Source organism: Choloepus didactylus, chromosome 15, assembly GCF_015220235.1.
Source record: "Choloepus didactylus isolate mChoDid1 chromosome 15, mChoDid1.pri, whole genome shotgun sequence".
Classification (NCBI taxonomy): domain Eukaryota; kingdom Metazoa; phylum Chordata; class Mammalia; order Pilosa; family Megalonychidae; genus Choloepus; species Choloepus didactylus.
In genome coordinates, this window is record NC_051321.1 from 89,046,657 (window position 1) to 89,071,412 (window position 24,756).

General features: G+C 44.7%; 1 long non-coding RNA gene, 1 other non-coding gene and 1 pseudogene across 2 annotated transcripts; all 3 read right to left on the reverse strand.

The window, feature by feature from the left end:
* Positions 1 to 1,614: 1,614 nt before the first annotated feature.
* On the reverse strand, positions 1,615 to 1,721 carry LOC119511017. Its single transcript, XR_005212109.1, has one exon. It is a non-coding gene; the product is annotated as a U6 spliceosomal RNA (small nuclear RNA).
* Positions 1,722 to 5,178: 3,457 nt separating this feature from the next.
* LOC119510248 lies at positions 5,179 to 10,451 on the reverse strand (annotated as a pseudogene).
* An 11,292-nt stretch (positions 10,452 to 21,743) lies between these two features.
* On the reverse strand, positions 21,744 to 24,231 carry LOC119510329. The gene is made up of 3 exons (XR_005211877.1): positions 24,088 to 24,231; positions 23,351 to 23,509; positions 21,744 to 22,240 (listed from the first exon to the last, which is right to left on the reverse strand). It is a non-coding gene; the product is annotated as an uncharacterized LOC119510329 (long non-coding RNA).
* Positions 24,232 to 24,756: the final 525 nt, after the last annotated feature.

Sequence of the window (24,756 nt, forward strand, 5' to 3'; positions counted from 1 at the left end):
ATGAACATATCCATTACCTCCAAATTTCTTTATGCCCTTTAATATTCCATCCCACAATCAAATGTATGCTCTGTTTTGTATGACTGCATGGTATGTGAATATATTTCAATAAAATGAATTTTAAAAAATATGCCATAAAATTGTGATGTTGATGTATATTTAATAGATTCAAATTTGTCCTTAAAGTATTACAAAGTGAAAAAAATCAGGATACCAAACAGAATAGCTAAAGTCTACCTATATAATATATAAATGTTCAAATAGTTAAAAAAAAAAAAAAGAGGTAATAAGAATATATGTCAAAATATTGGCTGAGATTACGTCAGGGTAGTTGAAAGGATTTTGTACTTTTCTGTATTTTTTTTTCTTTTTTTAAACAACATACACGTGATCAACCATCCTCCTCTCACAAATAAATCCATTTTGAAAGGACAAAAAAAAAAAATTCCATCCCTCCCTTCTGCCCGCTCCAACAGCCGTCCCCAGGCAACGTCAATCTGCTTCCTTTCACTGCAGATTAATTTGCATTTTCTGGAATTTTATATAGACAGTATCATACAATACATACTCTTCTTTTTTTTTTTTTTTTGATCTGGCATCTTTCTATCAGTATAATTATTTGGAGATTCATCCATGTTGACGTGAGTTTCGATAGTTCATTCACTCTTTCTTACAGGTGAATAGTATGGATATATGGATATACCATAATTTGTTTATCCATTGACCTATTGATGGACGTTTGGATTATTTCCTGTTTTTAGGTATTTCATGTAAAGCTGCAATGAATATTTATATAGAATACTTTGTGTGGACATACGTTTTCATTATTTGGATGAATTGTTTATGCCTAACTTTATAAGAACCTACCAAACTGTTTTCTAAAGTGTGACATTTTATACTCCCACCAACAATGCCCAATTGTTCCTATTTTCCCACTTCCTCTCCAACACTTATTTTCCATTTTTTTTTTTAAATAAGAGCCAGTCTAGTGGGTGTCAGATGGTATCTCATTGTGGTTTTGATTTGCCTTTCCTTGATGACTAATGATGTTGAGCATTTTTTCATGCAATTATGGACCATTTGTATAACTGAAGTTTTTGCATACTGATAATTTGTTCCTTTTTTGGCTGAGTCATATTCTGTGGTCTGGATGGACCCCAGGTTTTTTAGCCATTTGCCTGACGCAGGGCACCTGGGCTGTTCCCAGTTTGGGGCAATTATGAATAATGCTGCTACAAATATTCGTGTACAGGGTTTTATGTGAATATAAGTTTTCATTTTTCTGGGATAAATACCCAAGAGTACAACTGCTTAGTTTTATGAGATTACACAATGTATTTTACGAGAGACCACCAAATTATTTTCTAGAGTGATTATACCGTTTTATATTCCCATCAGCAATGTATCAGTGACCCAGTTTCTCCAAATTCTTGCTGCACTATTTTTAATTTTAGTCATTCTGATAAGTTCATGGTGATATCTCATTGTGTTTTTTTTTTTTAAACCCATGACCAGAAAATCACAGCTTTAATATTAGGTGCCATACATGTTGCTTTGACACATATCTTTTCCTCAGTGATAACCAGCAAAGGATCGATGCTCAGGGAACCGTGTGAAAATATGGAATGCTTCACGAATGTACGTGTCATCCTTGCTCAGGGGCCATGCTAATCTTCTCTGTATGGTTCCAATTTTAGTATCTGTGCTGCCAAAGCAAGCACTCATTGTGGTTTTAATTTGCATTTTTCTAACGGCTAATGATGTTGAACATCTTTTCATGTGTCTATCTTCTTTGGTGAAATGTCTGTTCATATCTTTTGGCCATTTTCCAATTAGGGTATTTGGTTCTTTTAACAAGTTGGGTAATTTTTCTTATCACTGAGGTATAAAATTCTTTATGTATTCTAGAGTTATGTCCTCTACCAGATATATATTTTCTCAGTCTATGACTTCCCTTTTCATTTTAGTAACAGTGTCTTTCAACAATAAATGTTTTTCATTTCAATCAAGTCCAATTTATTGATTTTAATGGACAATGTGGTTTGATTTAAGCTATCTTTGCAAAACCAAAGATAACTACAATTTTCTCCTATGTTTTACTCTAGCAATTTGTCTTAATTATGCATTAATCATCTTAAGTGTTTAGTTGCTGAAAGGGCCCACAGTATTCAAACAGTCTGTACTCGTGGTTTATCACAGGTAAAGGAGCAACAGCGGCAGAAAGACGTGCAGGGGTGGGGTCTGGGGAGCTCAGGCACAGGCTTCTATCCCCCCTTGGTTGCGTAGGAGGTGCTCTGACGTCAGGTTGCAAACCATGTGCACTACCCTTGGGAAGACGGTTGCTGCAAAGGAGAGGCTAGGCCTCCCTATGGTTGTGCCTAAGAGCCTCCTCCCGAGTGCCTCTTTGTTGCTCAGATGTGGCCCTGTCTCTCTAGCTAAGCCAACTTGAAAGGTGAAATCACTGCCCTCCCCCCTACGTGGGATCAGACACCCAGGGGAGTGAATCTCCCTGGCAACGTGGAATATGACTCCCGGGGAGGAATGTAGACCTGGCATCGTGGGACAGAGAACATCTTCTTGACCAAAAGGGGGCTGTGAGAGGAAATGAAATAAGCTTCAGTGGCAGAGAGATTCCAAAAGGAGCCGAGAGGTCACTCTGGTGGGCACTCTTACGCACACATTAGACAACCCTTTTTAGGTTCTAAAGAATTGGGGTAGCTGGTGGTGGATAACTGAAACTATCAAACTACAACCCAGAACCCATGAATCTCGAAGACAGTTGTATAAAAATGTAGCTTATGAGGGGTGACAATGGGATTGGGAAAGCCATAAGGACCAAACTCCACTTTGTCTAGTTTATGGATGGATGAGTAGAAAAATAGGGGAAGGAAACAAACAGACAAAGGTACCCAGTGTTCTTTTTTACTTCAATTGCTCTTTTTCACTCTAATTATTATTCTTGTTATTTTTGTGTGTGTGCTAATGAATGTGTCAGGGATTGATTTGGGTGATGAATGTACCACTATGTAATGGTACTGTAAACAATTGAAAGTATGATTTGTTTTGTATGACTGTGTGGTATGTGAATATATCTCAATAAAACTGAATTTAAAAAAAAAAAAACGCCTCGGAATTAGGAGGAGCAAAGTCTGCTCAGGGCAAGAGTTTTCCAGCGAGCTGGTCATGTAGGCGCTTTCCAGCTATGTGACCAGCCTTGACTTTTGAAACCCCCAAGTTCTGACCCAAAGCAGGTACAAACTCTAAATTAAATTATTACTCAGCAGTGTTGACAGACAAGCTGGTAGTTCTGCCCTGAAGCAACTCATGGGCCCATGGGTATAGAACATCATTTACCTTTTTTAAAATTTTTTATTGTGACAACATATACGTGTATACAACATAACATTTCCCATTTTAACCACTTTAAATACAAAATTCAGTGGTGTTAATCACATTCACAATGTTATGCTAGCATTACTACCATCCGTGACCAAAAACCATCATTTATCTTTAATTAATACATTCCACACTGGCCAGGGATCAATTCCTGAAGATAAGTGTGCAATTCATCCAGATTAGCTGGAACAACAGTTTAAATGTTTGCTGCTGTCCACCCCAAGTGAATGTTTCACACACCCTCAGGATCCAGTCCCATGCACCCACACCTTCAGGATCCAGTCCCACACATACTCTTCCTTGGGATCTAGTCCCCCACACGTTCACTCTTGGGATCCAGTCCTATGCACAAGCACCCTCAGGATCCAGTCCCACGTACCCTCTCCCAGCACCTGGGACAGCGCCCTGGGCATGCTGCGCCTTGGAGCAGTGGAGGGTGGAGAGAGGAGCAGGGATCTTGAACCTAGCAGCCAGCTTTCAACACTGGATCTACTCCTGGCTCCTTGACTTCCTGATCAGTACAAAGGGGATACAAAGAGTTTCTGCCATTTTCAGTTTTCTCTGAAGGAAGGGGCACTCAGGCAGGCTGCGGACAAATGCCAAAGTAGTGCTAGATTCCTGAGACCAAGAAGTGAGCCTACCAGGAAGGAGAATGAAGCTCCCTGGTAACAATGCCTGTGTATCGAGTGCTCACCAGCTGCTAGGAACTTTATGCCTCAGTTAGTTCTTACACTTGTCCTCCAGGGAGGTTCTGTCACATCCTCCAACTGTCAGATAAGGAACTGATTCTCAAGAGAAAGTGATGGGCCCAAAGCAGCACAGCCAAGAAGCAGCTGCTGCAGGACTCAAACCTGAACCAGAACCTGTATACATAACCACCAGACCACAAGGCCCATCAGAGGCTGCAAGCCGGCCAAGGATGAAGAACATTAGAGAGGAGCAGTTGGGTGAGGCAAGTTGGGGAAACGGGCTTCCAGGACGATGGGGACTGGGACAGGCTTCTTAGTGCTCAGCTGCTGGAGGACAGAAAGGACACAGTATGAGGGTTGTAGAGCACACTTATAGAAGGACACCTTGCAGAAAGGGAAGAAGAATCCAGGAATCCAAATGGTAGCTTGAGGGCAGGCAGTGTGTAGGAGAGCTTGTTTAGGTGTCAGGAGAGTACCCCCATATGAAGCAAAGGGAAAGAGGGTGAGGGTGGACACAGTAATCAAAGACTAAATGAATTTAGTTTTGGGCAGGAGGAGGAAGATGGCAGAACCCTCAACTTCCGGTTGGAAAAGAGACAGTAAGTGAGCTTGGTTGTCCCTGCACTCTGCCTGCAGTAGAAGGATGTGTCCTTTTGCCTGGAGGAAACACCCACCCAAGACTATATATACAGTGTCTAGGGAGCGTGAGTGGAGACAAGCTATGCTGGTCCTCTGCTGGCACTGGGGCACATCTGAGCGTCCATCCATACAAACATGTTGGTTCGTGGTTGGCGTGGAGTCACGTGCCCATTGGTGTCATGTGCTGGTTGAGACCGTGTGCTCTCCTTGGCCGTGTACATTTTAGTGCCAAATTCTGGTTGCTGTCAGGTGCTCCTTGGGGTCATTTGCATGTTGGGAACATGTACTCATTGGTGCTATTTGCTTCTTGGGGCCATGTGCTTGCTTGTGCCTTGTACTCACTGGGGCTGAGTACTCCTGGGGCCACCAGCTCATCGTGGCCGTGTACTCTTGGGACAAGGCGATCCTTAGGGGCATGTTTTTGTTTCTGTTTTTTTTTTTTTTAATAATTCTAAATTGAATTTATTTTTTTTAAAGGCACTTTAAAAACATCATTATAGTTTATTAGGTATCTTTAAGAAGTAAATTTTTAAAAATATCTCAATGAAAAAGCACATCATTTCAAACAAATGTGTGATTTAGTTTTGGAGAAAAATAATTAAAACAGGTTTTTCCAATAAAGGGGAGAAATGACGATATGAGATCTTCACACCCTAGCTACATGTTAATGTTAATTACCACATTCTATACAACGTGGATGTATTCAACATGTATTCAATGATAGTATGAATAATGAAAATCTGTGATTTGAAAATTACAAATCAATTACCAACCTTGTAAATTGATAAGTGTTTAAATAAATACCTACACATAAGTTTATTGTAAAAACTGAAAACTTTGACAGTGTTTTTAGATCAATCCAAATGTCACATACAAAGAGTACAGCAAATTAATTGACATCGCCGCTAGTTTCCACTTAATTTCTTCATAATATGGGTGTCTAGCATTGCATTAGTGAAGATATTTCCCGCTACCTAGCCAACATCATCGACAGAGAATCCTAAATGTCAATAGCATTCATCTGTTTCAAAATGAGTGTTGCTTGTATATGGTCCAAAAAGTGCCAAACCAGATGATGGGTTGGTAAAGTCAGCCCATTAGCCTTCAGTGCAAAGAGCATAGCAAATTTCCTTAGCACCACTGATGAACTTCTCTAGGAGAATTTCTCGTTCGTTTTCTACTTCCTCACTCTAAACAGCCGTATCATTCTTAGTTTTCTATGTTACAGTCAGAATTATTACCTTGCTGGTTGCTGCTTCTGGAACTAGTGATTCAAAATCTTTTCACAAATCTCCCATCTACGTGGGACATAAATCCCAGGGGTGTAAATCTCCCTGTCAACGTGGGGCATGACTCCCGGGGATGAGCCTGGACCCAGCATCGTGGGAGTGAGAAAGCCTTCCTGACCAAAAGCGGGAAGAGAAATTAAACAAGATAAAGTTTCAGTGGCTGAGAGATCTCAAATAGAGTTGAGAGGTCATGCTGGAGGTTATTCTTATGCATTATATAGATATCCCATTTTAGTTTTTAGTGTACTAGAACAGCTAGAAGGAAATACCTGAAACTGTTGAACTGCAGCCCAGTAGCCTTGACTCTTGAAGACGATCGTATAACTATATAGCTTATATGGTGTGACCGTGTGATTGTGAAAATATTGTGGCTTGCACTCTCTTTATCCAGTGTTTGGACAAATGAGTAGAAAAAAGGGGGATAAAAAAGTAAATGATTAATAGGGCGGAAAAGGGAGTATGAGATGTTTTGGGTGTTCTTTTTTACTTTTATTTTTATTTTTATTATTTTTTGGAGTAATGAAAATGTTCAAAAAATTGATTGTGGTGATGAATGCACAACTACGTAATGATACTGTGAACAAATGATTGTACACTTTGGGTAATTGTATGGTATGTAAATATATCTCAATAAAATTGCATCAAAAAATCTTTTCACAGCAAGTCTGGGCATATTTGGATTGCACACTCTACTTTGGCACTTTCAAAGTAAGTTTCTGTGCTATTAATTTCTTGTTCGACATGTGCAACACTACCCTGAAATTCATTTATGTATTGTGCCCTTGCAAACTCATGCCTTTCACTTGATAAAGGTTCTGCTAGAACATCAGGCAAAGTTTTACGGACCTGGCTTTTCTTCTGTGAAGCTGTCCCGTTGAGGTGACAATCAAAACCTAGGTTTCCAGGAAGCTGGAATCTTTGATCCTGAGGTCCAAATGGTCCCACAGTTTCCTCAGGCCACACTGTGCTAGAGCATTTATCTGGAGGTGCAGTGGCAACGTGACTCATCAGAACCTGAAGATCCTGCAGTTGAAAAGGCTTTGGGATTGACAACCCTTTTAACTAAAGAGCAAAATCTTGGAAGATAGAAACCAGTCCGACTCTGTTACAGAGCACATTGGCCATTTCTAGCGGAGAGAACAGACACAAAATATCTTTTCTTTTGAAAAGTTATTCCAGTCACCACTGCCGCAGTCACCTGTCCCCTCATGTGATGTTGAGGCCACATGCTCTCTGGGGCCATGTACTTCTTAGTGCCGTGTACTCACGGGGTCCGTTTGCTCATCGGAGCCATGTGCTCCTTGGCCCCCTGTGTTCATTGCTGCCCTGTGCTCATTGCTAGCCATGTGCATGACGGATGGTGTGAGAGCAGGGGAGCTCTCCTGACTCAAGCTGCTCTGTTGGATCCCGAGATTGTAAGGCATTTCCATTCTTACCACCACATCTCACACCCTGCAAGTGGGAGTAGCAATTTGGTATCCACAGACCCATATAGCTACATTTTTCTTCCATGCAGAACCTTGCACCTGCGAAGAGCAGGAAAGTCAGCCCAGAGCCTGAACCTGGTGCCATTAAGAGCTCCGTAATCCAAATACCCAGCAGGCACAGATTGAGTAGTGCCTTCTCCCTCCCAATCCTGTCACTTCCTGATATCCTGTAACATGCATGAAGTAGAGAAATAAGAAGCATTGTATCTCCTTGCATCAGATGGTTATTACCTGCTCCTGGTATCTCTCATCTCAGTTCTTCAGTCTACCTTAGCTTGAATTATTACTGTTCCTAGCAACAGGCTAGACATGGACTGGGGAGGGGGAAGGGTGACAGCAATCTCAGGGCTGGCCCTTCCTTCATCTCCCCAGGTTGGGTAGCAGCAGCTAATGCCCTGACTTGGACACTGGGGCCTTGAAGTTAAGTCTCCCTGTTCTTCTGTGAGGTTAGTCTTTTGGTTTGATCTTGGGGTTTTCCCAGCATACTCCACAGTAAGAGTCATGCGTTACTCTGGAAGAGCCAGTCATGAGCTCTGAGGCTCCTTTCTCTCTGTTATCATTTCATTTTTTCTATGACAATTTTCCCAATTATTGGAAAATAATATGACAGCCCCCAGACCTCACACATGTTGATATTTCCCCAGGTCCCTGAGCAGGGGAACTTTGGGGCCCTGTCATTGCCCAGCAGTCTTGATTCCATTCAGTTCCCATCAGCATATGGTGGGCATTTAGTTGGTGTATCCTTGCCTTTGCACTCTAAAAGGAGCTCCTGAAAGCTGCAGCCCCCAAACACCAAGGCTCTGGACCACTGCGAGTGGAGTTGTGCTCACTGGCAGGGAAAGAAAATCAGTCTCAGAATTGTAATTCTCTGACCAAAGTCCTCCCTGGTGACTACTGGAGTTATAACCCGTCCCACTCAGAAGGGTGTGGCTCTGTCGCAATGAATGTCCCTGGCTATTGGATCTGTGGTATTGTCTCTGGAGAGTCAGCCCACCCTCCCTGTGCCCACTGAAGACTGCCAGGCTCTTTCTTGTGGACCAGTGAGTATCTGGTACCCCATGTACCCCAGGTCAATCACCAGCAGACATTTATAAATGTCCTTTTGCTCTGGTCCCAGCCCCAGGATGGATGTGATACATGTAAGGCCCTGCTCCTCCCCAGGAGCTAGACAGTTAGTGGAAGAATCACACAGAGAAGCAGCCACCTGTAGCAGGAGGTGGAGGGAGGCAAATTTTAGAGAAAGGTGTGAACAAAGAGGTGGGGGAGCTGGAGGAGGTGGACCAAATGAAATGATGGAAGTCTGGGAGGCTTTCCTGGGCAAGAGATGGCTACACTTGGCTCTGGGGAAGAAATGGAGTTTCTGAAGCGGGAGTAAGAGGACACTCCAAGGGGTAAGGGACATGCAGCTCCAATATCTCTTCTCTTGGTCTTCAGGCACCCCCAGCCCACATCCACCCCCAGACCCACTCCATCACTCCTCCTCCAAGCCCTATCTCCAAGCAGGACCATGAGGGGGACTGTGCCAGTTTGGATATATTATGTCCCCCAAAATGCCATGTTCTTTGATGCAATCTTGTGGGGGCAGATGTATTAGTGTGGATTGGGTTGGAATCTTTTGATTGAGTGTTTCCATGGAGATGTGACTCAATCAACTGTGAGTGAAATGTTTGATTGGGTAATTTCCTTGGAGATATGGACCCACTCATTCAAGGTGGGTCTTGACTTAATCACTGGAGTCCTATAAAAGAGCTCACAAACAGAAGGACCTCAGAGCAGCTGAGAATGACATTTTGGAAAGAAGCTGAGAGTGACATTTTGGAGAGCAGCTGAAAGAGACATTTTGGAGATGGCCACTGAAGGAAGACTCTTGCTGACACTTGGAGATGTGAGCCTAGTGTTTGCTCCAGAGAAGCTAAGAGAGGACAAAATGCCCCAAGAGAAACATTTTGAAAAATGCACAGGAGCTGAGAGAAGAGCTGGAACACAACTCAGGATCAGCAGATGCCAGCCATGTGCCTTCCCAGCTAACAGAGGTTTTCCGGATGCCATTGGCCTTCCTTCAATGAAGGTATACTCATGTTGATGCTTAATTTCAACACTTTATGGCCTTCAGACTGTAAATTTGTAACCAAATAAACCCCCTTTACAAAAGCCAATCCATTTCTGGTATTTTGCAAAATGGCAGCTTTAGCAAACCAGAACAGGGACCGAGCTCTGAATTCAGGCTCCGCCGCTCACTGACAGTGGCCTTGAGCAAGGCAGTTCCCATCTTTTGGTCTCATGGTCCCTGTCTGTGAAAAGGAAACTGGATCCCTACCCACCTGCACTGTCGCGACTCAACGGCTGATGTGTGCAACGCAGCATGGCTCCTGGCTCAGAGTGCCCTGACTGAGCTGTTGAGAAGACTGATATTTTCTTGAGGGCCATAGATGTGGAAATCCTCCCAGCAATCCCAATATAACCCCATTTTACAGATGGAGAAACAGCCTCAGAGAGGTTTCCTTGAGCACTTCCAGAAATGACTTTAGAGTCAGGCATGCAGTGGGTGCTTAATAAATGTAACGGTGCAGAGTCACTGTTGGATGAAGGAGCGAGAGGAGGAAACAAAGCAGTGCTGTGCAGTGGCTTGTGAACGGAAGTTCCCTGCAGGCCGCAGCAGCCGGGAGGGACTTCAGATCTCAATGTTTAGGTCAAACAATAAAACCTTAAAAGAGAATTATAGCCCACCTTTATAACCTTGAAGTAGACAAAGATTTCTTAAGCAGAAATTTAAAAGCACCTGCTATAAAAGAAAAAACCTGATAAACTAGATATTTTAAAGTTGGGCAACTCACAGGACCAGTATGCAGAATATATCTGAAGTGCCACAGATCAAAAGAGAAGATAGGGCTGTCCAGCAGGGCTGCGGGCAGAACCCGGACGGTCCCTGCAAGTGGAGATGCCGATAAACACCCAGCGCAGGAGGAGTGGTTCTGCTTTGTGAGTCATCAGGGGAATGCAAATTAAACCACATGGTGACTACTCTCACACCCACCAGAATGGTGAACATGAAAACGTGGGCAGGCCTGCTGTTTTGGGGAGGGGACAGACAGGGTCCTCGCGGGACAGGGGAGAGTGATGGGATAGAACCGCCTGGAAACTGGCAATATCTTCTGGCATCCTGCTCTCAGGGACGTGCCCCACACAGAGGTGGACGGAGCCTCGCTAACAGCTCTGCTGCTGCACCCCAGATCCAGAAACCACCCAGTCTCCACCAGCTTCTGACACGTGTGCACTGATGCAATAATGCACAGCGATGAGCACAGTCCCCAGCTGCAGGGAAGACTCTCACAAACCCCTCAAGCAGTGCCCCCTATGGGATTCCATGGTCAGCAGTGGAGGGGGCCCAAGGGGTCTCTGGGTGCCAGTACGGTTCTATTTCTTGATCTGCATGCTGGTTACTCCAGGGTGCACATTTTGTAACATCTCACCAAGCTTTACGCTTAGGTGCACTTTTCTGTGAGTATATCATACTTCCATAAACGTGTTAAAAGATGGTCATTTTTAAAGTGCACAAGTCATTAACAGAAGGATTTTTGGCCTAGATTCTGCCAAAATGGGCCCTTAACTCCTGGATGTTGGCTAATGATCATAGTCTTATCTCTTAGGCCCGTTTTAGAGATGGTCGTTCCTCCCAGGCTGGGACCCTCTGATCCCCACTCTGGCTCGCAGCGGCCACCGAGGGTGCTGCTGAGCCTGTCCCCACCCCACTGCCCACTGCAGGAGGCTGTGGGAGAACGGCAGCCCCCACAGAAAAGGGCCTAACAAGAGTCATGGCCGTGTACACCCATATTAGGAATAGAAAGCGTGAACACAAAACATTGTATCAAACGTGTGGGGAATTTGCAGTGCTGTGTATTCAAGAGCTGTCATGTAGTTCTATCTTTCTACAGTGGGAAATGTAGAATGACTTTGTAATAATTATCTATAAATATGTGGAATGGTCCAACAGAGATCTTGAAAGAATGGAGGAAAAGTGTAGAACACTGCTAAAATGGATTCTAAGTGGAGAAATGGTAAGGAAATTCAAACCTACATGAATATTTTTCTCTGTAGATTGCTTAAAAATAGGCATTTATGGGACTTGCCCTTGGGAAGACTGTTACTGCAAAGGAGAGGCTAGGTCTCCCTATAATTGTGCCTAAGAGCCTCCACCCAAATGCCTCTTTGTTGCTCAGATGTGGCCCTCTCTCTCTGGCTAAGCCAACTTGAAAGGTGAAATCACTGCCCTCCTCCCTACATGGGATCAGACACCCAGGGGAGTGAATCTCCCTGCAAGGTGGAATATGACTCCCGGGGAGGAATCCAGACCCAGCATCGTGGGATGGAGAACATCTGCTTCACCAAAAGGGGATGTGAAATGAAATGAAATAAGTTTCAGTGGCTAAGAGATTCCAAAAGGAGCTGAGAGTTCACCCTGGTGGGCACTCTTACACATAATATAGACAACCTTTTTTAGGTTCTAATGAATTGGAATGGCTAGCAGTAAATACCTGAAACTATCAAGCTACAACCCAGAACCCTTGAATCTTGAAGACAATTGTATAAAAATGTAGCTGTAGGGGGTGACAATGGGACTGGGAAAGCCATGTTGCTCACCCTCCCCTTTGTCCAGTGTATGGATGGATGAGTAGAAAAACAATTATTTTAATTGTTCTTTTTCACTTTAATTTTTATTCTTATTACTTTTGTGTGTGTGGCAATGAAAATGTTCAAAAATTGATTTTGGTGATGGAGGCACAACTATATGGTGGTACTGTGAACAGTTGATTGTATGCTTTGTATGACTGTATGGTATGTGAATATATCTCAATAAAATTGAATTATTTATTAAAAAAACTAAAAAAAAAAAATAGTGCAGGAAAGCAATTGTTAATAAGTAACTAAATTACATCAGGGCACTCCCCAGGTTAACACCCTCCATGGTTTTCTGTGCCATTTATATTAAAATGCAAACCACTTGTTTGCATTTGCATTTGATGACTGGCCTGGTGAACATCTTCCGTCTTCCATCTTCCACCTCCTCTCGCTTCTGGCTCCCCTCTTCCGTCTTCTTGCAATTCTGGAGCATTCTGAGCCAGTTTTCACCTTACAGTGTGTCCTGCCCTTGCTGGACCCTCTTTCTTTCAGGCTCCCAGAGCTCAGCGTGACTGTCAACTCCCCAGGAGCCTTTCTCCACTGTCTTGATCTAAGGAAGCTTCCCAGGCATGCCCCACCCCAAGATGCATTTTAATTTGCCCCACGGCTCTGGCACTGGCACTGGCTGATGTTGTTCTCGTCCATGTGTTCATTTGAGTTCTGCGCCCAATAAAATGTAAGCTCCTAGGGTCTCAGATAGCTAGAAGGAAATAACAGAAATGGTGGAACTATGACCCATAACATTCTTTCAAATTTGCTCCATAGCTGCTCATTGAATTGTATTTTGAAAGTTATCACCTCTCTGTGTACATGTTATATTTCACAGTAGGGAAATGACTGAAACTGTGGAACTGTAACCCAAACATTCTTTGAAATAACCTATGTAACTACTTGTTAAGTCGTACTTTGAGGGTTGTCACCTTTCTGTATATATGTTATATTTCACAATGGGGAACTGACAGAAATTGTGGAGCTGTGACCCATAACATTCTTTAAAATTTGCTCTCTAACTACTTGTTAAATTGTACTTTGAAAGTTATCAATGTTCTGTATATATGTTATATTTCACAATAAAAAATGTGGAAAAAATAGGCATTTATACATATAGAATGGTTAGATACATTTAATGTTTAAATGGACACTGTATATGGAAATACTATATGGCTATATATGGATTCACATTTCTGGATATGAGACGTACACAGCAATTCAGTAAATACATGTCCAGATGATTAATGATCAGTTAAGTATAGTTGCTAAGGGATCTATCTGGACTCTGTAAAGACATGCTTTTCCCACCAGAGCTCCCCAGACAGGTAAAGGCACAGATGGTCCGAGCGAGTCCTATGGTCAGGGGCACCTGTGGGAAGCCCAAGGGCCTCGGGTGCACCTGTCAGTGGTAAGACTGAACAAGAAAATTCAGTTGATTCTTGTTGTTTGCAGTAGTTATGTTCTACCAGGTCACTGCCAATGCTGAACGAGCTAATACAAAGCCTTGCTCCTGGGGGAAACACAGGGTTACCTTCCCGCCAGCCCCTGCTCACAACATTTTCATTAACTGAATACACATAACCTTGTTTTCTGTGTGTTTCTGTTTGAAGACACCTTATTTAATGGATATCGTTGATTCATCAGCATCAAACTCACCACCAACAGCACTGCAAAACTCAGGCCCAAACAAAGCTTATCCAACAAGTATTTTCTCTGTAAGGCGCATCACAGCCATCTTGTGCTTAGGAACACTAGACAGCACTTCGGGACTACACTTGGGGGACCCCTTTAAAAAGTGAAATCACCAAAAAAAGAAAGCACAAAAGTGCCAAAAGTGTGGCACTAAAAATACCAGAAAAGAACACTCATTTATGGTAGGAGAGCCAACACAAAGAAAGAACATAAGGAGACTAAAAATTTTCACCACTCTGCCCAGCTCCACGAATGACCAAGAATACACCACGAGCATTGATTTGGGGGTTGCAAGTAAATTTTAGTGGGTAGGCAAATTCGCAAACACAAAATCTGTAAATAACAAGGAGTGACTGAACAAGAATGTGGGGGGAATGTCATCTGACACGGACTGAGCACTCAGTATGCACCAGGAGCTCTCCTAGAACCTGTACAGGAATCAGCTTGTTTCATCCACCCCCCCACCCCACCCCCAGGGAGACTATCCTATTATCCCCAAGTTAGGGAGATCCAGTGGAGAACCTCTGGCACCCAGCAACTTCAGAAACCTTTTCACTGTCATGAGACTTTAGGGAGCTAGTCCTGAATTTTAAAGAAAAATTCAGGTTTGAACAAAAAATTGTTCAACCAAAAATCAAATGGCCCCAACCTGGGCTTGGCTGGAGAGGTGAGCTCTGGGGTGGGGGTCACTAACTAACAATGCGTTGACAGCCTTGAAGAGCTCTTACAGTTGCAGGGGGTAGCACAACAAAGGGCAACTGCCCCTAGATCCCAAACCCTCGGGTGGTGACTCAGAGGCCCTGCCCAGGGTGGGTGGGAAGATGAGCCACTCTGCTCCATGCCTGGGTGGGGAGCAGTGGCGAGAGGGGAGTTGCTGGGCCCAGACAAAGGGAAACCCCAACAGAGACATTTGGAGCTGCAGAAATTTCAGAGACAAACAAAATACAGGGAGGCAACTGAGAGACACCAGGATGTATCAGACATAGAGAAACAAAGATACAAAAATGATCCGGGGACAAAGAAGGACCAGAGACGACCAGAGAGAGAAAGAGATGCCCAAAGACCCGGAAAAGCGGAAAGACGTGGGGGATTCAGAGACACCAAAAAGCGACAGGGTGAAAGGAGGCGTCCTCTCTGGGCCAAGGCTCCAGGCCCCGAGGTGAGGCGCACCCAGCAGGAGGAGCCCCCGTGGGAGGAGCACCCAGCAAGAGGAGCACGGGCGGGAGGAGCACCGACGGGAGGAGCATCCAGTGGGTGGAGCACCAGCCAGAGGAGCAGCAGTGGGGTGAGGCTCTGCACACCAACTTCATGCTCGTCCTCCTGCCCCATCCTAGCACACACTCTCACAAGTTCCTGACATCACTAATTCCTCGTCCCTCATAGGGCACATTGGTAACATGGGCTTGGGGGAACTTTCCGCAGGGTGGGCCAGGGTGGCGGTCTCCACTGGGTAATTCCAGTTTTACTGCTTCCCAAAGCTGCTGTCATTTTTCCCTTTACCTCCTTTCTTTCTTCTCCTGGAGGCAATTTTGCCTTTCCTCCTTTATCTTGTTAAAAGGCGAGGATGGGGCGCGGGGCTCAACTTGCAGTAGCGCTTGCCCAGGAGAACAAAGCTGACGGTGGGTGTCCTCCCACTAGCGCTCGCAGAGACCCCCGTGGCCTGTCCTGACCGCTGAACGACAGGGGGCGTCTGAACCCACCGCGCAGCTCGCCCCACTGGCAGAACCCCGGGGACGCCTCCTCGGCAGGAGCCTGGAAAACGAAGTTGGCTCAAGGAGTTCAGTCCTCCACGAGGGAGGCGTTCTCCTGCCTTCCTCCTCTTATCCTCCTCCTCCCCTCTCTCCCCGGCCACAGGCAGCACACAACTGGTCTAGAGCCCAGTGCCTGGATTCTCGCTGATGTTACTGCTCCGTGCCTCAGTTTCCCCATAAAGAAAATGGAATATTGATAGCATCGACGTCGGGGTGCCGTTGTGAGGACTCACTGAGTTAATGTTTTGTAAGCACTGTGCTGAGCAGAGTTAAGACTGGGAGCTTTGGTGTCGGGCTTAGGGAAGTCACTCCCTTCAAGCTTGAGTTTCTTTTCTGCAGAACGGACGCCGTGATCCAACCTCACAGAGTGGTATTTAATTGAGCATTGCGAGAAACTCAAAGGCCTTGAGACTTGAGCACTTGCTGCTGTGGCTTTCAAGCATCCCTGTCCCTAAGAGCCGAGTCTGTCCCACCCCTCCCACAGGAGTCTTGGCCCCTAACTCCTCCTCTTCACTCGTCTCCAAAGTCCAGCCTGTCCCATCTGCAAGAACAGCCCCTCTGCCCAGAAACTAGTTGTCCCTTGCCCACGCCATGAAACTCCCGCTCTCCTTCTGCAGGTTAGATGCCCGCTGGCTCCTCCAGAGCCTCCTCCTCCTGTGTTGGAGAACAGTTCTAACCAGCACCTTGTCACCAGGCCAGGAGAGGCCTCTGCTGCACACTGGGCTGCCTTCCTTCTGCCCTTTCAGCAGGAACCCCAACCCAAATTGTGCATTTACTCTTTTTTTTTCATTATTTAGAGAATACAGTACTAGTTTCTGTATGCAAAACCATGTAGATCAGACCTTACATATTTAATACAGTGCATTACCCTTGTACAAATGGAAAAAAAAATAAGTTTAATGTTTCTAGATGAATATGGCTGTTAATTTCTGTGTAAGCCAACTCAACATAGTACAACTGGGATACTTTTTCTATAGTTGACAACACAGCTAAAGTTTCCAAAAATCCAAATTATATGTATGTATATTTATATATGACAAATAGCAGTATGTGCGGTAGTTTGAAGCTATATACCCCAGAAAAGGCCATATTCTTTTAATTCATTCTTGTGGGTGCAGACCTATTGTGGGTGGGACCTTTTAATTAGGTTGTTTCAACTGAGATGTGACCCACCCCATTCAAGGTGAGTCTTAATCCGCTTACTTCAGTGCTTTGTAAGAGGATAAAGGTTGCACAGAAACAGCCCAGAGAATTCAGAGAAGCTGAGAGACAAGGACACACCCACAGAAGCTGAGAGAGGAAGCCACTGAAGCCAGAAGCTGAAAGCAACGAAACCCAGGAGAGAAGGACCAGCAGATGCCACCTATGTGCCTTCCCATGTGACAGAGGTGTCCCAGATGCTGGCAGCCTGTCTTCAGGAAGAAAGTATCATCCTATTGGTGCCTTAATTTGGACATTATTCATGGCCTCAGAACTGAAAACTTGTAAGTTATCTCCATTGTAAAAGCCAACCCACTTCTGGTATATTGCAAACGGGCAGCTTTAGCAAACCAAAACAGTATGCTATGCATCAACAGCTTTTCCAGCTTCTGCAGTCATCTGAACAAAATCACAGAGACATCCTGCACACTCCATTAAAAAAAGAAAACAAAGGCTTAAAAAAATTCCAGAAAACTGCAAGTCCTGTTACTGTTATCTGGTACATTTTTTTATTAGCTTCTCAATCATCATCTGGAAAGAAAACATTCTAGAATAACATCATTAAAACAGGTCTCATATTGTACAGCCACTAGTAGGTATCAAAAGCAGGTACAAGATCTCTTACATTCACAGAGGTATAAGAGATGTGCATTCACTTTTTAAACTGTATCTATTTTGGTTCCTTCATTTACGGTTTTACTTCTACAGTCTTGAGCTTTACCTAAAGGGTATTCCTGTACACCTTTGTTGTGTTCTATTCTCTTGTTTTTCATGTCATTCCCTGCAGATGTACATGAACGCTTCACTCAGATCAAAAAAGCCCTGATCGTTCCTGATCTGTTGAACTGTAATCCAGTAGACTTGATTCTTCAAGATGAATTGTTTAACTACATCACTTTTATCATCGGACCATGTGACTGTGAAAACCTTGTGACTGACACTCCCTTTATCCAGTGTATGGGCAGATGAGTAACAAAGAGAAAATATATATAAATAATTGGGGGGGATAAGCGGTATGGGATGTTTTGGGTGTTCTTTTTTATTTTATTATTTTGGAGTAATGAAAATGTTCTAAAATTGATTGTGGTGATGAATGCACAACTATATGATGACACTGTGAGCCACTGATTTTACACTTTGGATGGACTATATGGTTTGTGAATATATCTCAATAAAATTGTGTTTAAAAAATCTTTGGGATCCCCCCCTCAAGATCAGACTCCCCCCATGCCCAGAGCCCCCTGTGCTGGACCCCATCCCCTCCACCCCCTACTCCCAGGCCCTACCAGGGCCTTTGGAGGGTCCATGACAGCAACGTGGCAGCAACAGGAGCACAGTCAATTCAAAGAATATTTAAGATTGGACTCTGCAGAGGGAACCCTGAAACACTGAAATCTGACTGCTCACAAACGGAAGGCACTCGAGAGCAGATTCCCCAAATTGGACAACAGCTAAGAAGTTTCCAAAACACTACCAACTTTAAATTGTGAAGCTGAAAGCAGGTTTTCTAAAGTATCAGTAGAACTTTTTAAACAGTGGATCCATCATTTAGAAGACCCGGTTACAATCCGTCTGTTCTCTCTAATAGAAATCATTCTAATTTTACATTTGTAAGATAATTTAGATATTTTAAATTATCTAAATCATCATACCATTAAGCAGTGATCAGGCAATTCATTTTCATTTGATGTTATTTTTCTGAGCTTTGTTATGTTTAATTTTGCAATTGTGTTTATTTCTTTTTTCATTCCAGATAAATATAAACTTCCATTCAAGCACATTATATTCATAATTTTGTGTTTTTTTATCTGGACAGAGAAGTCCACATCCAGCTCCCGCAAGCTTCGATCTGCCCCTGCCAGTCTTCTGGGACAGGTGTGTCTGGTAGAGGGGGGTGGGACAGGTGTGAACACACCTGGAGCAGCACTGCTGGGTCACAGTGTTTGCCGATTGTTTTTCCAAGGCAGGTGAACAAATTAGAGATGGAACTGAGACCTTACTCCCCCATCCTACCCCAGCCTGGGACTCTAGCAGGGCTACACCACCGTGAAAAGATAGGGGACAATCAGCTCTACCTGCACCTAGAGTGAAAACTGCTTCTGCAAGTCCTGAGGTGGAGGAGATGGCTTTGGGCTCTCAGGATGGAAAATCCCAATGTTGAGCATTGCAAGTTAATATATTAATATTTTACCAATCTTAGAGGCAAGTAGTAACTCTCAAGAATTTATATGTCAAACTACAAGGCATTTTAACTTTATATGATAGGAAAAACATTAATACTGCTACATAATTTTAAAAATATGTTTGGTGGGTTTTTTTCCCCATTTCTTACTAAATTTCAACTTCATAGTTCCTTTTAGTTTGGTAAACACTCTTTCTTACTCTTGGAGCAGAACCTAACACTAGCTTCTTTTATTGACAATACAGCATGACAAAAAAAATTGCAAAATGTTGCAGCATTTTCAAATAAGCTAAATTAGCCACCACTTTGGAAATAAGGAATATTGTTCAATCTCTGGTTGCATTTGCATTCCAGACATTCAATGCAAATTCAAAGCCTTCTTTACTTTAACAGTCAAGCTTCTGGGAAGTACAGAGTCAAAGTCCCATTCTTTGCTAACAAACACAGAAGTAAGACCAGCTTAAATGTTGGTTTCCAAATCATAGTGACTTTGGTCTCTGAGTCAGTCTTTACAGGCTTTGAACTTTAACAGACATTCAGTGCCAGTAAAAACATTCCTTTATTTTATTACTACCAAGTAAGTAAGTGATTCTAACTTATCAGACACTTAATCTAATTATAACTAACTTATTTTTACAAAGATGTAGATAAAGGAGATTGATGGAGAGATATTTCTTGGAATGAGAGCTACTGGTTGAAGATAAGGAACCCTTTTCCCAAATTATGCTCTAATCTAAAATCTGGCTATGTATTTGATTTCACGGGCCCATGTAACTGAAAAATAAATGGGAAAGGGAAATTTATGATATTGCCCTACGAATGTTTTAAGCCTATTTTTCTATCACTCTGACCTCCCAATCTACAAAAGTAACTCCTCTACCTATCACCTTGTATGTCCTCAGCTTGCTTGAGGTGGCTGCACCACCCAATACGGGAACTATTATGTCATCTATTTCAGTCTCCCACTTACTGCCCCCAGCGTGATGTCAGTTGCCTGAGGCAGGTGCTTTGCGTCACCTTCTTGGGAATCCCTAGTGCCTGGAAAAGAGCCTGGACTGAATAATATTTCTAGAATGAATCAATAAATAGTGTTATAATATTAGAATGGAAACACGTCTAAAGTTATAAAACCACATTTTAACTTTTTAAGGAAGGAAAGCCCTATCATATGGCACAGTGATACCAACATTTCGACAATCGACACCCTCGTGAAAATAAAATATACTTAGGAACAAAACATCTACACACATACGCCAAAGAGAAATGTTTAAAACCACAACTACCAACTCTGTGAACATAATGAAAACCATTTAACTGGACACTTTAAGTGGGTGAAACTGATGCTATGTGAATCATATCTCAATAAAACTGTTGTAAAGATCACATTAAAAGTAAACCACATGCACAGTTAACATGGAAAGCAACGGTTGAAGCCAAGACTGGGGCCATCTAGCCACCTTTTTCCCTCTTAAAATCAGGGTGATGGCAGGCCCACTTCGCAGGGCTATCGTGAGGATCGGGAGCTGACACATGTAGAGTCTGGAGAGGCACTCGGCATGGGCTCCGTGGATACTGATATCGTCCCGTGACCTTGAAGATGTGCACGCCCTGTGCTAAGGAGCTACACAGAGCAGGGCAGTGTTTCTCTAAATAGAGATGACAGCTGACCAATAAAAGATTTTCAGGCATAAATATATATGATGCATCTATCACAAACCAAAGTTCAATGGTTGTCTCAAGAACATGTGTCATTGCTTGAGTTACAGGCTAAGCTAACCCCTTTTTAATGGAATAGGATTTTATTTGTAAAAATAACTGAGACAAACTATGGCTATTTAGACTTGGATATCCAGCAGATATTTTCTAGAAAATGACCCAAATGAGCCTGTCAAGGAAAACAACTGAGAGTATTTGTTACATATATATGTAACAAATATATATATATGTTCAAAAATTGATTTTGGTGATGGACGCGCAACTATATGGTGGTGCTGTGAACAACTGATTGTACACTTTGTATGACTGCATGGCATGTGAAGATATCTCAATAAAATTGAATTATTAAAAAAAAAAAAACCAACCAAACAGGCCTGTACAACACAGTGAACCCTAAATTAAGCCATGGACTGTAGTTAATAGAATTATAAAAACATTTGTGAATTGTGAATGCAAGGTGTTAATAGTGTTGTTCTAGTTTGCTAATGCAAAATACCAGAAATGGTTGGCTTTTATAAAGAGAGTTTATTTGGTTACAAATTTACAGTCTTAAAGTCATAAAGTGTCCAAACCAAGGCCTAAACATGAGTATATCTTGACTGGAGAAAGACCATTGGTGTCTAGAAAACCTCTGTTAGCTCAGAAGGCACGTGGCTGGTGTCTGCTAGCTCCTAGGTTGCGTTTCAAAATGGTGTCCTCCAAAATGTCTCTAGGCTTAGCTTCTCGGGGCAAATTCTGGGCTAGTATCACCAAAGTGTCAGCAAAAGTCTGCTTTCAAGGGCTGTCTCCAAAATGTCTATCTCGGCAGCAGCTCTGAGCCTCTGGGCCTGTGTAGATCTTTTAAAAGTACTCCAGTAAACAATCAAGACCCACCCTGAATGGGCAGAGCCAAATCTCCATGGAAACCTGAAATCAGCATTACCACCTACAGTTGGGTGGGTCACATCTCCATGGAAACACTCAATCAAAGGATTCCAACCTAATCAACACTAATATGTTGGCCCCCACAAGACTGCATCAAAGAACATGGCTTTTTCTGGGGGACATAATATATCCAAATTGGCACAGGTGTCATATGGGAATTCTGTATTTTATGCATGATTTTTCTGTAACTTCTCTAATTAAAACAAACAAACAAAAAGACATAGTTACCATAGGAACCAAAAGTTACATTCCTAGGTATAGACCCAAGAGAAATGAAAACATGTCTACACAAAACTTGTTCATGAATGTTTACTGCAGAGTGATTCATAATAGTCAAAAGGGGGAAACAACCCAGATGTCCATCAACAAATTGAGTGGATAAGCATGTGCAGACACGGAAGGTTCCCTGGCTCGATAGGTTATACAAGGAGGCCGCATCCTAAGCATTGTGTGCCTGAAGGCGGGCACCAGGTTGGGAGAAGTCCAAAGCTTTGTGTGCCTGAAGGCAGGCAATTTAGATAAGGATAAAGTCACCGGGCTCCTTCCGTGCTAGCTACTGTCTCCTGTTCCTGTCTCCCGTCCTGTCCGGCCCCGAAGAGACTGTCCCCTGAGATCAAAGACATGCAATCACGACCTTATAGCTTTACAAAAAAGGCACCCTCCCTGAAAAACCTGAAAACAGGTAGGAGACTACCTTGTATGCTATAAAAACCTGAAACAATGAGTAGAATAAAGTTTCTTTTGCATGAACAGAGGAGTCAGCTCCCTTCTTTCACATAAACAAATTATGGTACATGCTACAACCTGAGTGAACCCTGAAAACATTGTGTTAAGTGAAAGAAGCCAGTCTCAAAACACCACACACTGTATTGTTCTGTTCCTATGAAAACCCAGAATAGAGAAATCTATAGAGACAGAAAGTAGACTAGCAGTTTCTTACAGCTGGTGGGGAAGGCTGGAAGGGAAGGCTGGAGGGGATAGGTGAGTGACGGCTAAAAGGTAATAAATGTTGCAGTGATAAAAATGTTCTAAAATTGACTGTGGCAATGGTTGTACCTAAATGTGAACATACTAAAAACCACTAGATTGTACAATTTAAATGAGTGAAGTCTATATGAAGCTGTTAAACAATGAGAGCAAGCATCCAAAGACCACTTCAGTACGTGGGTATGGGGCAGTGTACAAAGACCTTTAAGGCACCTTGAGGAACCCAAAGAATTCCAGGGGGCTGGAGCTTGGAGACGACGGAAGGGTGCAGGTGGTCTCAGTGGGAATAGCAGGGGCAGTGCCAGAAGTGGTTCTGGCAGGGCCTTCAGTGAAAACGTGTGCACTGTGTGAGACTCAGAGGTCAAGGAGCGGGATGAGTGACAGATATTTAGGAGGTGGAACGGCCCAGAATCAATCAAGGATTGCATAAGGGGTTAAGGGCAGGTAAACTCTAGCAGAATACTCAGGTCATTGGCTTCAGCTCTTGCATGGATGGTAGAGTAGGCAGAAGAGTTCAAGGAGGAAACCAGGAGTTTATCTTAGCTAATATTGAGTGGCTGCCTGCGAAACAGTCAGGTGAGATGAAGAGGTAAGCTCGCAGCCTAGAAATGAGCAGAGGCAGAGGGCAGAGTTTCAAGGTCAATCTGGAATGCTGGGAGGTATTTTTAGGATCTAGTTACCCATTTATACTCTATTCAGAGATTATTCACTAATTTGTTGCTCATTTTACCCAATTTTACTTCACATATCCATCCAGCATATCCTCCCTGAATTCCTGCTGTGTCAGGGTTTCTGAGGACAGGAGGCACGGATGGCGGCAGTCACAGTCCTGGAAGAAAAGGGAGGCACCCCCACCCGGGCCGCAGAGCCCTGGAGAGAGGGGCCACCCCTGGGTGGAAGGAAGAGGTACTGAGCCTGAACGCCGGGGGAGGGGGAGAGGAAAGGACTGGGGCAGTAAGGGAGGTATTACGATCGCCCCGGAGCGAGGGGAGGCTGAGGGGCAGCCCGGGCCCTCAGGGGGTCCCCTGCACTGAAGGCGCCCGCCGGGGGCCCGGGGGACCCGGTGAAGATGGGAGCCACCGAGGCCAGGCAGGTGTGGGGGCAGGTTTATCTCAGCAGTCGCGGACTAGGAAGCGCCTGGAGACGGGCGGGGAGGTGCCCTAGAGGAGCCTCCATGGAAAGGCCGCGAGGGGCGAGGTCTACGATGGGAGGGGAAGGGCCAGGGGCCGAGGGTCCTGGGAAGGAGAGCCTGGCTCTCGCAGAGGTTAGGAACGGCCATGGCCGGGGGCCTCGGCTCCGGAGCCCCCTCCCTTCCAGAAGTGCCCCAGAAGGACGGTCTACAACGCGGGTCTAACATTGCCCCCTGCGCGAAGCCTTTCCGCGGGGACCCCGGCCCCTCCCCCACCTGTCGTGGACCCCCGCCCGCCCCACACCGTCCCGCTCTGGGGGCTCCCGTCGGTTATTCACAGTCTCTAATATCGGCTCCCCTCTCCGACTGGGGGTCTCTGGAGGCAGCGCGGCAGCTCCCGAGACGCGTCGGGGGGCGCTGACCGACAGACCCAGGATCCTGCGGAGACATGAGAAGCCGCAGGAGCCCGGGACACTGCGCAAGCGCGGGCGCGCCGCCGCGTTGACTGGCACGCTTGGCCAACGGGAGCAGCCAGTGCCTGCCAAGAGGAAAGTCCCGCCCCCACATCGCCTGGGCTCTCGCCCCACTGGCTGCTTCGCCCGCGGCCCCGCCTCAACGGCCTTCCCCTGGCGCTGATTGGCTGGCAGCCTTTCGGGCCCTCGCACGAGAGGGAGGACAGTGGCCTGGTGGGTGCCGGGGAAAGGCGCGATGGGGACGCTTCTGAGGGTCTTGGTCTGTCTGTCCAGAAAGGCCCTAGAGCCCGCCCTTTCCCAGGCCCCAGGAGACCAGCCCGAGGAAGCGTTCCTGGACCGTGAGCTCTTCGTCCCGCAGCTCCCGCAGCCTCGAGGGGCGCCCCTCCCGGCCTCGCACCGCGCACCCGTTCCCCTGTCCGGGCAGCCCAGGTGGAGCAGGCCCCGGGGGGAAGCCGAGGCCCAGGCTGCCCGGCCCAGGCTCCTCCAAGCAGTCCCGGAGGGCAGAGCCAGGGGCAGAGGCGAGGAGGAAGCGCA